Consider the following 9,598-nt stretch of genomic DNA (forward strand, 5'->3'; position numbering starts at 1 on the left):
CAATATCCAGAAACTTTGCACAGCCATTGAAGAGGAATAGGACAACATTCCACAGGCCACAATCAACAGCCTCATAAACTATATGCGAAGGAGATGTCGCGCTGCATGAGGCAAATGGTGATCACACCAGATACTGACTGATAATCTGATCCACACCCCTGCTTTTTTTTGTGACCAACGGATGCATATCTGTATTCCCAGTCATGTTAAATCCATAGATTAGGGACTAATGCATTTATTTCAATTGACTGATTTCCTTATATGAACTTTAACTCAATAACATCTTTGAAATTGTTGCATTTTGCGTTTATATTTTTGTTCAGTATAGATGTATGCAGACTTGCAGTTTAATGAAGGTGCATGAATTTTAAGAAATAAATAAAAATGCAAGGGAAATGTTGTCAATAAAAGTTCAAAAAATTGTCTCATCAGTAAAACATATTATTTAAACATTATTATTAATTATATTAACCATGTTTATTTATCCATTAAATTAAAATTCTCAAACAATCATCAGATTATATAACAGATTATAATTTGTGATGACAGCACATTTTCACTTTCTATCATTTATAACAAAAAGTGTTTTGAAACCACCTCAGTAGAAAGAGTATAATGTGACATTAAGTATGAAACACCCTGGCAGAGATGAGTACTAACAAAATTACAACACTGTAAACAGGGCTATATGCTAATCTTGAGTGAATAATTCAGAGGAGATTTAAGTAAAAAGTGGCTCATGGGTGTGATTCTGCCCCAGTTCTCAACAGCATTTTGTGTGTATGTGTCATTTAGTCTAGAGGGTATGGTCAAACCAACGTACATTCCTCCGCAACCAATGAGGAGACAGCACTTGTTACTGGGCAGTTATGGGTTTATTTTTTTCTCCTGTTCTTTTATGAGGTCGATGTCACGCGTCAAGCCTCATAGAGTCCCAGAGCAGCGTGAGTCTTTACGACACACCAGAGTCCTGCAGTTGTGATGAGCATCAGCACTGGTTTTGCAGGTCAACTAGTATTGAGCTATGGGTGCAGCTCAGCTACCACCACACAGCCTTGTATGCAGTAGTTTTAGACAACGTATACATCTCTAAGGTGGTCATCACTGGAGTTTTTATTAAAAAGGAATTATTGTTTTATTTTACACAATTGTATGGTCAATTGATATATGCTTTAGTGACTTTGTCCAATGAAAAGTGGCTGAAATGGAAAAAGAAGACAAAAAAGCAAAAAGACAATGTCTCTTTGCTGTCTTCACTGCAGTATATTTGGAGAAAAGAAAAGGCAGGGATTCCCTCATTTGATTTAGTCTCTTCGTTTCCTTTTCTTTTGCAGTCCCACTCGTGACCAGGGGAGGGCACTTTTCTGCATTGACATACAGTAGAAGGGCTCTACTTTACATTAGAGAGCACACGCACTGTCATGATTGGGACTTTGCTTACGGAATATTCTATGGTTCCAAATCCTCTTTACTGGGCCAGTGAATCTTAATCTTCAGGAGCTCCATACAGTGTTAGATGTGTGGTTACTCCGTCTAAGAACAATATCAACAATAATAACAATAAAAACAACTGTCATTGCATAAGAAAATGTAAACAACAATGGAATTAGACGTTAATGGCCCCCCACTTCCCAAGCAAATCAACACATGAAGAGCTTTCCCCTTTCTAAAGAAACTTCAGATTTTTTATTGAGATGAAGGAATACTGAATTATAAAAATGTGGAGACCTTGGTTAGTATTTGACTACTGGTATTTATTTCCCTAGTGCCCTCTTTTAGCTGGTCAATGTGATGCTGTCCACAGTTTTAATATTGAGGTCAGTGTGGCCCCCTCAGGCCGTGACAAACCACTTTCTCCCAGAGTCACAGTGATTGACACATTCTCTGATGGCAAGTGAAGTCCTCAGCTTCTCAGGCTTTGAATTCTTGATGAGTAACATGGTATAAAATACTACACAGGAGACAGTTGTTGCTACTTTGCAATCATATTGTGTTTTACGTAAAGGGCAATTCCACCACTTTTCAACCTCATATTCATCATCTCCAGCATCAAACCAGCATATGTATGTAAAAACAGCGCATATGTATGTAAAAACAGCGCATTTCTATAATCTGTGTTAAAAAGATAAGAAAATTTAACTTTTGATGAAGTCATTGGGTAGAACTTTATATTTGTTTCTACAAAATATAGAAATGCGCCGTTTTCACATATGTTGCCACTGGTATTGTGCTGGAGATAATGACAATGAGGTTGAAAAGAGTTGCCCTATAATATTTTTTAAAGATTCCATCAGATGAACTGTTTCAGCCTTCAACCACAAAATGGATACGCGGAACTTGACCGTGAACAGAACTGATTTTTCCTCTGTCTTTTGAATCTTTCCTCCACAAGCGTTAATCCGTCAGTTCCTCCAATCCCACAAACACACAGATGTCCCAGTCAGGCTGTTTTGACCGTCGGCAGCATTGAGCCGTGATGTTGTCCACCTGTTGTCCCCTGCCTGCCTCGCACCACTGCACAGCGTTTCACCATCACCACACCATGCAATGTAGTCATAATCAACAGCCTGGCAAAAACCAGCATTACCAGGACATCCACTAAGCATATAATACCTGTCTTAGACGCTGGGCATCTGTTGGCATTTCCACACGATATTGGATACAGAGTAATTACAGGCTAGGGGAAGAGGAGGAGGAGAGGGACAGGCTGGGATTAAGAAGGAGAGGAGAGGGGGGAGGAGAGGTATGGACTTTGCATCTATCCTCGTGCTCCTAGACCTTAGTGCTGCTTTTGATACCATCGATCACCACATTTTTTTGGAGAGATTGGAAACCCAAATTGGTCTACACGGACAAGTTCTGGCCTGGTTTAGATATTTTCTGTGGGAAAGATATCAGTTTGTCTCTGTGGATGGTTTGTCCTCTGGCAAATCAACTGTACATTTCGGTGTTCCTCCAGGTTCCGTTTTAGGATCACTATTGTTTTCACTATATATTTTACCTGTCACATCCTGACCAGCAGAGGGAGCAATTGTATTAGTTTTGGTCAGGATGTGGCAGGGTTTTTGTGTGTGTGAATGGTTGTGTTGGTGATTAGGACTCCCAATTGAAGGCAGGTGTGTTGAGTTGCCTTTGATTGGGAGTCCTATATAGGAGTGTGTGTTTTTCTTTGGGGTTGTGGGTAATTGTTTCTTGTTTAGTGTGGTTGCACCTGACAGGACTGTTGGCTGTCAGTTTCCTTGTTTTTGTTCTTGTATAGTGTTCGTTCTAATTAAATTGAAGGATGAATACTAACTCTGCTGCATTTTGGTGCATTTCTGAAGACAGCTGTGACATTACCTCTTGGGGATGTCATTCGAAAACATAATGTTAACTTTCACTGCTATGCGCATGACACACAGCTGTACATTTCGATGAAACATGGTGAAGCCCCAAAATTGCTCTCGCTGGAAGCCTGTGTTTCAGACATAAGGAAGTGGATGGCTGCAAACTTTCTACGTTTAAACTTAGACAAAACAGAGATGCTTGTTCTAGGTCCCAAGAAACAAAGAGATCTTCTGTTGAATCTGACAATTAATCTTGATGGTTGTACAGTCGTCTCAAATAAAACTGAAGGACCTCGGCGTTACTCTGGATCCTGATCTCTCTTTTGACGAACATATCAAGACTGTTTCAAGGACAGCTTTTTTCCATCTACGTAATATTGCAAAAATCAGAAATTTTCTGTCCAAAAATGATTCAGGAAAAATTAATCCATGCTTTTGTCACTTCTAAGTTAGACTACTGCAATGCTTTACTTTCCGGCTACCCGGATAAAGCATTAAATAAACTTCAGTTAGTGCTAAATACGGCTGCTAGAATCCTGACTAGAACCAAAAAAATGTATCATATTACTCCAGTGCTAGCCTCCCAGCACTGGCTTCCTGTTAAGGCAAGGGCTGATTTCAAGGTTTTACTGCTAAACTACAAAGCATTACATGGGCTTGCTCCTACATAGCTTTCCGATTTTGTCCTGCCGTACATACGTACGCTACGGTCACAAGACGCAGGCCTCCTAATTGTCCCTAGAATTTCTAAGCAAACAGCTGGAGGCAGGGCTTTCTCCTATAGAGCTCCATTTTTATGGAATGGTCTGCCTACCCATGTGAGAGACGCAGACTCGGTCTCAACCTTTAAGTCTTTATTGAAGACTCATCTCTTCAGTAGGTCCTATGATTGAGTGTAGTCTGGCCCAGGAGTGTGAAGGTGAACGGAAAGGCACTGGAGCAACGAACCGCCCTTGCTGTCTCTGCCTGGCCGGTTCCCCTCTCTCCACTGGGATTCTCTGCCTCTAACCCTATTACAGGGACTGAGTCACTGGCTTACTGGTGCTTTTCCATACCATCCCTAGGAGGGATGCGTCACTTGAGTGGGTTGAGTCACTGACGTGGTCTTCCTGTCTGGGTTGGCGCCCCCCCTTGGGTTGTGCCGTGGTGGAGATCTTTGTGGGCTATACTCGGCCTTGTCTCAGGATGGTAAGTTGGTGGTTGAAGTTATCCCTCTAGTGTTGTGGGGGCTGTGTTTTGGCAAAGTGGGTGGGGTTATATCCTGCCTGTTTGGCCCTGTCCGGGGGTATCATCGAATGGGGCCACAGTGTCTCCTGACCCCTCCTGTCTCAGCCTCCAGTATTTATGCTGCAGTAGTTTAGGTATCGGGTGGCTAGGGTCAGTCTGTTATATCTGGAGTATTTCTCCTGTCTTATCCGGTGTCCTGTGTGAATTTAAGTATGCTCTCTCTAATTCTCTCTTTTTTTCTCTCTCTCGGAGGACCTGAGCCCTAGGACCATGCCTCAGGACTACCTGGCATGATGACTCCTTGTTGTCTCCAGTCCACCTGGCCGTGCTGCTGCTCCAGTTTCAACTGTTCTGCCTGCAGCTATGGAACCCTGACCTGTTCACTGTGATTACTATTATTTGACCATGCTGGTCATTTATGAACATTTGAACATCTTGGCCATGTTCTGTTATAATCTCCACCCGGCACAGCCAGAAGAGGACTGGCCACCCCTCATAGCCTGGTTCCTCTCTAGGTTTCTTCATAGGTTTTGGCCTTTCTAGGGAGTTTTTCCTAGCCACTGTGCTTCTACACCTGCATTGCTTGCTGTTTGGGTTTTTTGGCTGGGTTTCTGTACAGCACTTTGATATATCAGCTGATGTCAGAAGGGCTATACAAATACATTTGATTTGATTTGGACTGACCACACGCTCCTCCTGTCGTAAAGCTTGTTTCCTTTGCTCTGTTGGACTCTGGATGGCCATTCCAGGTCAGACCTCCCTCGGTGGTGATCCTCCGACCTCTTTGGTGGGGTCTACATGCATTCATCATCACCATGGTCTCTCTCTCTCTCTCTCTCTCTCTCTCTCTCTCTCTCTCTCTCTCTGCGTTTGAGTGGTAAGGCTAAAGCAACCGACTGCAGACGAAAGTCAAGGAGTGAAGTCGGGGGGAGGTGCATCTGTGACAGCCGAAAGTTGGTAATTAATGTGGTTTTCCAACAGCATGGCTCAGATCAACATAGCAGTGGTGCCATTATAACCCCATATCACACTGATATGGGGTTATAACTGAAATCAAATGTGTGTACATTGTATAGTGAGAGAGACTTAAATATTACATTAATTTGTATCCACTGTATGAATCGCGGCAAAGTTGGTTCCTGTTTCAGTCATCTTCTTAGAATATGTGAATATGTGGACAACTACAAATATCTAGGTGTCTGGCAAGACTGTAAACTCTCTTTCCAGACTCACATTAAACATCTCCAATCCAAAATTAAATCTAGCATCGGCTTCCTATTTCGCAACAAAGTCTCCTTCACTCACGTCGCCAAACATACCCTCATAAAACTGACTATCCTACCGATCCTCGATGATGTCATTTACAAAATAGCTTCCAATACTCTACTCAGCAAACTGGATGCAGTCTATTACAGTGCCATCCGTTTTGTCACCAAAGCCCCTTATACCACCCACCACTGCGACCTGTATGCTCTATTCGGCTGGCCCTCACTACATATTCGTCACCAGACCCACTGGCTCCAGGTCATCTATAAGTCAATGCTAGGTAAAGCTCCTCCTTATCTCACGATAACAACACCCACCCGTAGCATGCGCTCCAGCAGGTATATCTCACTGGTCCTCCCCAAAGCCAAAACCTCCTTTGGCCGCCTTTACTTACAGTTCTCTGCTGCCAATGACTGGAACGAATTGCAAAAATCGCTGAAGCTGGAGACTTATATTTCCCTCACTAACTTTAAACATCTGCTATCTGAGCAGCTAACCGATCGCTGCAGCTGTACATAGCCCATCTATAAATAGCCCACCCAATCTACCTACCTCATACCCATATTGTTTTTATTTACTTTTCTGCTCTTTTGCACACCAGTATTTCTACTTGCACATCACCATCTGCTCATCTATCACTCCAGTGTTAATTTGCTAAATTGTAATAACTTCGCTACTATGGCCTATTTATTGCCTTACCTCCTCACGCCATTTGCACACACTGTATATAGACTTTATTTTTTATCTATTGTGTTATTGACTGTACGCTTGTTTATTCCATGTGTAACTCTGTGTTGTTGTTTGTGTCGCACTGCTTTGCTTTATCTTGGCCAGGTCGCAGTTGTAAATGAGAACTTGTTCTCAACTAGCTTACCTGGTTAAATAAAGGTGAAATAAAAGAAATTAACAAAAATTGGTCACGTTCATGTTGGTCAAACAAAAACACCCTAATGATTGATTGACAATAGAGCCTCCCACAATGCAGGCAATGGCTGTAGGATGAATTTGGTGAAGAGCAACTACAGAAAAAAACTTGATTGCAGTCAAGTTCATGACCTTTGATCACCAGATTTTTGCCAAGTTCATGCAGTCGACATGTAGTGGCAAGTAAGACATTTTTATCCCCATAGTGCAACACACCTTGAAAGGTGGTGACCAACGATGGTCACCGACTTCAAAAAAGTGATCTGCTTGAACGCTCTCTCTCTTTCGCTCTCTTTGCAGGCCTTAAAGTTATTTATAAGAGATCATACAAAATGTTTTTTCAGGACTCTTTTGTTGAAGATGTAAAAAAAGTATTTTGTTCTGATGTGTATACGGAGGAGAATCCAGATGCAGTACTTGGAGTATTTGTAAAATTATTCTAGCCAATTGTTGACAAACATTCACCTGTTAAGAAACTAACTGTGACAACTGTTAGAGCCCCCTGGATCAATGATAAATGGAATATTTCTATGGTTCAAAGAAATTATGCAAAAAATGTGGAAACAAGTCACGCTGCTCAGCTGATTGGTGACATACTGTCAATTGAGACATTTGGTGACTAAACTTAACAAAAAAAAGTACAATTTATATTACCAAAACAAGATTACATTAAAAAATGATGGAAAAAGACTTTGGAGCACCTTAAATGATATTATGGGCAGAAAACACATTTAATTTCCATCGTTCATTGAAGTTGATGAGTCATTTATAACAACACTTTGATATAGCCAATCATTTCAATGACTATTTCACTGCTGAAGTGGACAAACTGACAAGTGAAATGACAACGTTGAACAGTGAACCATCATATTTGTGTATTGAAGATCTAATAATGAAAGAGAAGAATTGCTGTTTTGAATTTGGCCAAGGTTGTGTTGAAGAGGTGGAAAAATTATTGTTATCCATCAATATTGATAAGCCACCAGGTATAAACCTAGATGGTAAACTACTGAGAATGGTAGCAGACTGTATTGCCACCTCTATTTGCCATGTCTTTAACCAAACCCTAAGGGAGTGTGTGTGTCCACAGGCGTGGAAGGAAGTAATTCCACTACCTAAAAATAGCAAAGCATGCTTTGCTGGCTTTAACAGCCGACCAATCAGTTTGCTGCCAATTGTATTGGTCGCATACCCACGTTTTGCAGATGTTATCGCAGGTGCAGCGAAATGCTTATTTTTCTAGCTCCAACAGTGCCTTAATACCGAACAATACACACAAATTCCCCAAAATAAAATGAAAGAAATCAAGACATTTCAGAATGAGCAATGTCAGAGTCTGGAATATAAATATACACTGAGTGTACAAAACACCTTCCTAATATTGAGTTCACCCCTTTTTCCCACAGAACAGCCTCAATTCGTCTGAGCATGGACTCTACAAGGTGTCAAAAGCATTCCACAGGGATGCTGGCCCATGTTGACTCCAATGCTTCCCACAGTTGTGTCAAGTTGGCTGGATGTTCTTTTGGTGGTGGACCATTCTTGATACACACAGGAAACTGTTGGGCATAAAAAATCCAGCAGCATTGCATTTCTTAACACATTCAAACACCTACTACCATACCCCGTTCAAAGGCACTTCAACATTTTGTCTTGCCCATTTACCCTCTGAATGGCATACATACACAATCCACGTCTCAATTGTCTCAAGGCTTAAAAATCTTTCTTTAACCTGTCTCCTCTCCTTCATCTACACCCGTGGTACTCATTACGAGGCCCGCAGGCCAAATTTGCATCTCGCTGTGATTTTCCTATTTTCCTTTCATAATACATAGATAGCAATGACACAATTTCAATTCAATGTGTTTAATGCAGGCCTGTCACGTCCTGACCATAGAAAGCTCTTATTTTCTATGGTAGAGTAGGTCAGGGCGTGACTGGGGGTTGATCTAGTTTATTTATTTATATGTGGGGTTCTAGGTTTGATTTTCTATGTTGGTGATTTGTATGAATCCCAATTAGAGGCAGCTGGTTATCGTTGTCTCTAATTGGGGATCATACTTATGTAGCATTTTTTCCACCTGTGGGTTATGGGATATTGTTTGTATATTTTGAGTTAGTGCACGTAGCATTCTTTGTAGTCACGGTTCGTTGTTAGTTTATTGTATATTTGTTTTTGTCTTTGCTTAGTTTCACTTTCTAATAAAAGATGTGGAACGCTACTCACGCTGCGCCTTGGTCCGACCATCATTATTCCAATGAACGTGACAAGGCCTGAATCGCTTCATTGAATATATCGATTGTGCCCTGGACGGCAGATAGATGACAGTATAGCGCAGAAATAGAATGTTTGCTGAAATAGAACACAACTGCTCAGCAACAGCGACCGACACATATCAGTTTGCTACTAGCTAATTTTGTAGTCTGGTCGACATGGATCGATTTATTGTAAAAAAGAAACGTAAATCTATCGACAATGATAATGAGGGGAAAGAGCTGGAGAACAACTTGACAGCTATGAACGAACAACCACCGGAGAACCAGGAAAATCAGGAAGATGGAGACGGGGAAATGCAGCTAGCTAACGTCGCTAATGTGGCTGACGTGGCTTCGGTGGCTAAGAGGTCGATTCAAGAAGAACACAGAAAGTTCCAAAATAAATGGACAGACAAGTATTTTTTGTACCGCATGATGGGACTAGCTCACTTTGTCTTATTTGCCAGAAGGCAGTCAATTGTTTTAAACAAGCAAATTTAGAGCGACATTTCCAGTCAGACCGTGCCCACTTTAGCAAAACATATCTGCCACAAAGCAACCTCAGAAACAACAAAATAGCGCAACTCAAAGGACAGCTC

Source organism: Salmo trutta, chromosome 19 (assembly GCF_901001165.1).
Source record: "Salmo trutta chromosome 19, fSalTru1.1, whole genome shotgun sequence".
Lineage (NCBI taxonomy): Eukaryota > Metazoa > Chordata > Actinopteri > Salmoniformes > Salmonidae > Salmo > Salmo trutta.